This window comes from Sphaerodactylus townsendi, linkage group LG07 (assembly GCF_021028975.2).
Source record: "Sphaerodactylus townsendi isolate TG3544 linkage group LG07, MPM_Stown_v2.3, whole genome shotgun sequence".
Classification (NCBI taxonomy): Eukaryota; Metazoa; Chordata; class Lepidosauria; order Squamata; family Sphaerodactylidae; genus Sphaerodactylus; species Sphaerodactylus townsendi.
In genome coordinates this window covers 113,814,394-113,821,622 of record NC_059431.1, presented here as the reverse complement: position 1 = coordinate 113,821,622, position 7,229 = coordinate 113,814,394, and the positions used below count along the sequence as shown (strand labels likewise).

The window sequence follows — 7,229 nt, the reverse complement described above, 5'->3', positions numbered from 1 at the left end:
CACACACACGGAGCGCACTGCCTTCTGGGGCGCTGCCATTTCCCACCCTGTCACAGGGCGGGAAACGGCAGCGCCCCAGAAGGCAGTGTGCTCCTGCGGCCGCGCGGGAGGCTGCCGCACTGCCTTGCGCCCCAGAAGGCAGTGCGGCAGCCTTCCAGAACCCGGGACATTGGGGAAAACCCGCGGGACGCGGGACAAGTTCTTTCAAGCCGTGAATGTCCCGCCAAAAGCGGGACGGATGGTCAGCTTAGGTTAGTCTTACGCAGTGGCGTAGCTGCCTTGGGGACATCCAGGGACAAACGCCCTGGGTGCCCCCATGGGAGTCACGTGGGGGGTTGGAAAAATCACCCCACATACTTCCCGGAAGGAGGGGTGTGGTTGGGCCTTGGCTTGACGTGTGCGTACCGCCTGGGCCAAGGCCTACCTAGGTGGCGTGCACACATTGCGCCAAGGCTCAGCAGCTCCCCTCCTCCTTCCCAGAAGTGGTTGGGCCTCAGCCCCCCTTGCAGCAGCCCCATGGCACCCCGGCCCCCAACTAACCTGAGTTCAGCTGGCTGCTTTTTGCAGCCATCTGAACTTAGGTATGTGGGGGTGGGGATAGGGGCAGGGTACCACAGAAGGTGGGTGGGGGTGCCACAGGGTGCCATTTTGCCCCAGGCGCCATTCCCCCCCACTGGTCTGATGTGCCCCCCTCCTTTTCTCTCTCTGTATCTTTAATTTTGTAGGCTGACAAATGTGCTGCTACCCCTGCTATATTTCACTGTCTTCTCTGCCTCTTTCTTTATTTGGCATGCTGCCACCAGGAAAAAGCAGCAACCGAATAACCGGGGGCAGCCATTGCTGCCGGGGTGAGCCAAGGAGCAAAAATAGGCTTGCAAGCATGGCTCGACGGCATGCTACAACAAGGGGGTGCATTGATTGGCTCCTAGCCGGTAAAGGCGGGAGGAGCCTGGATATATAAGGAGCGCCTCACCCAGATCTCGCCCTTCCCGGCGGCGAGACTCAGAAAGGCGTGGCCCACCCACCCTTCCTATGTTTAAGGGGGTTGGGGTTTGTGGTTACTACTGTCGCAGCCCTGGCGGGTTTGGCAACGGGAGTCGCACATCTGGGGAGAAAAACGAGCCTTCCGGCAGGTTCTCCCAGGCTTGTGCCCTGTGGAAGGGCCGGGGGTGGGGCGGGCAGGCTGGCAGGCCGGGCCGCTGCCCGACACCCCAGGGAGTGGGGAGGGTCGGGCCGGTAGGCGGCCATGGGCTTAGCCGGTGCCCGTCTCCTCAGCAAGTGCGGGAAGGGTGGAAGCCGGAGTGTTATCTCTGGGGCTCCCCTTCCCGCTAGTTCCCAATGGAGATTGGGATATTTGATGTGCGACCCGTTTGCCGCCCAGCTTCCTTTGTATATAGTTGATGTTTAATCATGTTATTTATATATATTAATAAATTGGGCTGCGGCCCAATCCTTTTCCAGCCTGTCGTTGTTGTGTCTTTATTTGAGCGGAGAAAGGTCTCACCATCTGCAGCAATAAAATTCCCAAACCCCCTTTCCCCCCTCTTTCATTCTATTCTTTTCTTGGTAGTGTGTACGAGAGGTAAGGCAAACCGATGGCATTCGTGGCGCTCAGAAAAATCAGGTGGGAGTTCCAATATTTAATGGAATCAAAATAAGATATTATTTATACTGGGAGGTTCCTTCAAGGTTCCAAACAAATTATTTCAAAAGGTTAAAATAAAAAATAGAACTGAGGCACCGACTACTTTATATAACTGCCAGTCAGCATAAAGTCGTTCTGACCCTTTTCACTCTTATATTGAAACGATGTCTCCCTCATACAGCCTCGGCGCTTTTCTGATAGATTATCTCCTCAGAGAGAGATTTGACACTCTAACTCTGAGTCCTCTCTCTGTAAAAACCACACAGCCAAAATTCCTCAGATATGACACCAATCTCATGCTCTCCCACAGATATGACAGATCTCTTTTCCACACAGAGCTCTCAGTCTCACTCAGAGCTCTAGTCCCTCTACAAAAGGCTCAAAGCAACAAATTGACGTATACAATATGCACATGTATTGTCAAAGGCTTTAACAGCCGGAATCTCTGGGGTGCTATGGGGTTTCCGGGCTGTATGGCCGTGTTCTAGTAGCATTTTCTCCTGATGTTTCGCCTGCATCTGTGGCTGGCATCTGCAGAGGATCTAATGGTAGTAAAGCAAGTGGAGTATATATACCTGTAGAATGTCCAGGGTGGGAGAAAGAACCATTCGCCTGTTAACAAGTGTAAACAAGTGTTGGGATCCCACTCAACACATGCAAATCAAGCTTGCTAATTGCACCCTTTACACTTTAACCTTTAAGGCCTTGCACGGCCTGGGACCTCCGTACCTGCGGGACCGTCTTACCCCATACGTCCCGAATCGGTCTCTGCATTCGGCAGAGGCCAATTTACTGGTGATCCCTGGCCCCTCCATGATACGGCTAGCCTCCACCCGGGCCAGAGCCTTCACAGCTCTGGCCCCCGCCTGGTGGAACGCTCTTCCATCAACTGTCCGGGCCCTGCGGGACCTTGCTGAGTTCTGCAGGGCCTGTAAGACCGAGTTGTTCCACTGGGCCTTTGGAGAGACTAGCCGTTGATAGGGGCCCCTCCCTTCCTCCTTCCTCCTTCCTCCTCTTTGCTGCTATAACATCATGTGGCCCTACCGCCTTTCCCTTTTGATGTATGTTTTTAGAGGGAGTTGATAGCAGGCGCCATTTTAGTTTTAGTTTAGTTAACATTAATATTAACTTTATACGTTGTATTTTAATGGGGTAGGGTTTATTTTTATTAGAGCCATCTTAACTTATATATATTGTTGTATTTTAATCTGATTGTGCTCTATCTACTTGTTGCACACCGCCCTGAGCCCTTTGGGGGAGGGCGGTTTATAAACCCAATTAATAATAATAATAATAATAATAATAATAATAATAATAATAATAATAATAATAATAATAATAATAATTGTTAACAGGCAAATGGTTCTTTCTCCCACCCTGGACATTCTACAGGTATATATACTCCACTTGCTTTACTACCATCGGATCCTCTGAAGATGCCGGCCACAGATGCAGGCGAAACGTCAGGAGAAAATGCTACTAGAACACGGCCATACAGCCCGGAAACCACACAGCACCCCAGTATGCGCATGGGCTGTCCTTTCCCAGTGCTTGAATTAATTTGTGAAACGTTCACTGTGGCCCGTTATCTTGTAATCTTCCAAAAAAATCCTTTTCCAAAAAGGCTATTAAACATCCTTAAGGTCCTTTTATGCCCTGGAGTCTAAGAACCCGGCCCTCCAGGATAAAGATACTGGTCTGTCGCTCTGCTCCGGTCTCAAGACCAGCCAATAGAATCTTTGTGTAAAATATCACTCAGTAATAAGCCTGTGTACACACTGCTTATGATGTTAAATTTAACACAGTATAAAAGCTTCTTTTTGATGTATTGTCGAAGGCTTTCGCGGCCGGAATCCCTGGGGTGCCGTGTGGTTTCCGGGCTGCATGGCCGTGTTCTAGCAGCATTCTCTCCTGACGTTTCATGTTGGGGTGAGCCAGCGAACCTCGTAGGGTCCCAGAGAGCGCACGGGAATGCCTGTGCCATCTGTTACCCCTCGGGCTAGCGGACTCACCCATCACAAGACCCCATGACTCACGGGTCACCAGATGTCCTGGACAAAGGGACAAAAGGTGCATACCCCCAGGTACGGATTAGGCCCAGACAGGAGCGTTTCCTCCCGCACGTACGCAGCCCCTATGACTCATGTATTGCCCAATATTCTCCCGCTCTCCCGCCTCCCAACCCGCCTCCCGAAAACCCTAATAAAAGGTGCCAGGGACCAGAGCACGGCAGATTAGCCAGATCAGCCCGCTACTGGCTTCTCTCCACCGGATGATATCGCTGCGTCTCGTCTCTTCATTGCGTCGCCCGTGACGACTTCAGTTTCGCCTGCATCTGCGGCTGGCATCTTCAGGAGAGAATGCTGCTAGAACACGGCCATGCAGCCCGGAAACCACACGGCACCCCACTTATTTCTGATGGTTTAAGTGTTTGCTGAATATCAGAGATAACAGTATGACAGGACCATCGGGCGTACAGGTGCTTTTTTGGATTGTTAACCACCTGGCGTTTGGCAGCTCTGCTTACTAATGTATTCCTCCTTGGCCAGGTCAGGAGCATAGCTGTATGAAATAGTGCCCAGGGACACCTCCCCTCCTCCATCTGTACCCATCACAAAATCCACATGATAGTTTAAAGCTGGATTCAGGGAGGTGTTGCCAACACCCTGCCTACATGGAGATCGGGGGCAGGCAAGATAGCTGGCCCTACACCTGAACTCCGTGTGGAGATGTGGGCTCGGCCAAGCTGGGCTGGCTTTGCTCCCAATAGCCACATGGAGTTCGGGGAACTGGTTGGGCCCTGCTGGTGTTCAACTGTGCTCCTGCCCCAAACCCCACAGGGCACAGCCCAGCAATGTGCCCCAAAGGAAGTGACACGCCAGGGCTCCAGTTTCCCCACACTCCCTCGCTACGCCACGGGGTCAGGGAACTGTTAAAAGGATGGGAACAAGGCTTTTTTTTTTTTTAAAAAAAATGTTATTAAATAACAAACATAAAACCAACACACATTTTTTAAATATCGTTGACATACTTTACATACACTGCAAATAATAACATTACTTACTGACTTTGCCTATTAACAATTCCACTATCTAACATCTAACATCGTTATCACTTTATCTTATATAACATGCTATTTTACTAATCTTCTCTAATTCAATGTATTGTCGAAGGCTTTCACGGCCGGATCCTCTGAAGATGCCAGCCACAGATGCAGGCGAAACGTCAGGAGAGAGTGCTGCTAGAACACGGCCATACAGCCCGGAAACCACACAGCACCCAAACTTCTCTAATTCGTTTTTTTTCTACTTCTTAATGTTATTTTAACAACACCTTATTACTTGACTTCCTACTAGCTTTTTATTCTTAAACAGCTAAAGTATTCTACTCAAATCTTCTTTTCCATTTCTTATTCATGTTTCTGCATATAATCCAACTCAGATTTATAAGTTTATAATTATATATTAAGAAAAAAAGGAAAGACCTAAGCAAACTTAATCCTTCATACTTTTAAACTTCAAATAATACAGTAACTTGTAATATCTTTACATTCTTTTCTAGTATTCATATATTTCAAAAACGGAGCCCAGTTCTCAATAAAGTCCTTGTTTTCTTTGTTTTTTTAAATAATGATGACAGTTTGTCGTTTGCTGCGTATTTTGTGAAAAGATTCAGGCCCCTTCCGCACACACAAAATAATGCGTTTTCAAACCACTTTCACAACTGTTTGCAAGTGGATTTTGCCATTCCGCACAGCTTTAAAGAGCACTGAAAGCAGTTTGAAAGTGCATTATTCTGCATGTGCGGAATGAGCCTCAGCCAATCTTCACTTGCTGGCACCAGCTCCGACTTCCAATTCTTGGCTACCAATGTCCTCGCTGCTGTGACCATATACAACAAAAGTTTTTTATATTTCAGAGTATTTCTTAAACTTTTGTGGGATGGGAAACAAGGCTTATGGGAAAGTTTGCAACTATGTACTTCCATAAGACTCGACAGGGGCTGCTTCTACACACAGTGATTATTTATTTCGTTAGTTGATGCCTGCCCCAACATTATCCCATTTTTCAAAAATGGGCTTTGGAAGCTTTTCCTGGTGTGGGGCTCCAGTGTCGTCTGGCTCTGACCTCTGACTTGCCAGCTTGTGGGGTGGTGGAATTGAAGGATATTGAAGAGATAGAAAAAGTGCAGAGAAGGGCAACGAGGATGATTGAAGGATTGGAGCACCTTCCTTATGAGGAGAGGCTGCAGCGTTTGGGACTCTTTAGTTTGGAGAGGAGACGTCTGAGGGGGGATATGATTGAAGCCTATAAAATTATGCATGCGGTAGAAAATGTTGACAGAGAGAAATTCTTCTCTCTTTCTCACAATACTAGAACCAGGGGGCATCCATTGAAAATGCTGGGGGGAAGAATAAGGACTAATAAAAGGAAACACTTCTTCACACAACGTTTGATTGGTGTTTGGAATATGCTGCCACAGGAGGTGGTGATGGTCACTAACCTGGATAGCTTACAAAGGGGCTTGGACAGATTTATGGAGGAGAAGTCGATCTATGGCTGCCAATCTTGATCCTCTTTGATCTGAGATTGCAAATGCCTTAGCAGACCAGGTGCTTGGGAGCAGCAGCAGCAGAAGGCCATTGCTTTCACCTCCTGCATGTGAGCTCCCAAAGGCACCTGGTGGGTCACTGCGAGTAGCAGAGAGCTGGACTAGATGGACTCTGGTCTGATCCAGCTGGCTTGTTCTAAAAAAAAATTATCTGGTTGGCTTTGGTATCTTGGATGGCAGCTTGAACTTCTGAAATCAGCCGGAGAACCTGTTTGGGGCCTGGGGCTGAGCGGTTCTTGCATGCGTGGCTCATGCGGCAGCAGATAGAACAGGGGTTGGCAAAAATGTTGGCAACCTGAGCCACCCGCGGGCACAAGCTCCCCGCCGAGACTGGCAGCGACAACGCCGGTTTCTCAGCTCCTCAGCAGGGGGACGCCACGACTGCCTAGCTTCAGCGGAGCGCATGAAGCTCTGAAATTGTACCATGCGCCAGGAGAAGTGGCAAACGCTGGGGGTGGCCGGAGGGGCCGAGGACGCCTCCTGCTGGGGGATGAGGAGGCGTGCACCTGGTGCTGCTTGTCTGTCCAAGAGCATCTTCATCAGGAAACAGTGGCGTCTGACAGCTCTGTGGGCATCTCCCGCCTCGTTGACTGTCTGGCCATTGAAGGGCAGATGAATAACAGACCTCAGCGGCAGACGGAGAATCCCATCATCCTTCCTGACGCCAGCCTAAGTCTGTGCCCAGGTGTACCCATTGCTCCCTGGTAGAGATGCCAACCTCCAGGGCAAGCTTAGAGATCTCCTGAAATTACAGCTCATCTTCCTGGCATTCCCCGGGAGAAAACGGATGCTTGGGAGTGTGGATCCTGTGGCACTATGTCCCACCAAAGTCCCTGCCCTTGTAAGATCCCCAAATCTCCAGGAGTTCCGGAGCCTGGAGTTGGGAACCCTGCTGGTGGCCAGGGGAAAGAGGCTTCTGGGCAGAATGGGCAGAACTTATTCAAGCTGTAGCTCTAAAGTCGGGTTACCAACA

General features: G+C 49.6%; 1 long non-coding RNA gene across 1 annotated transcript in view; it reads left to right on the top strand.

Moving 5' to 3' along the window:
• The first annotated feature begins 580 nt into the window (after window positions 1-580).
• LOC125436641 overlaps window positions 581-7,229 on the top strand; it is an 18,650-nt gene continuing 12,001 nt past the window's right edge. Inside the window, exons 1-2 of the long non-coding RNA XR_007245098.1 lie at window positions 581-591; window positions 1,007-1,012. This is a non-coding gene — a long non-coding RNA (uncharacterized LOC125436641). The remainder of the gene's footprint in view (window positions 592-1,006; window positions 1,013-7,229) is intronic.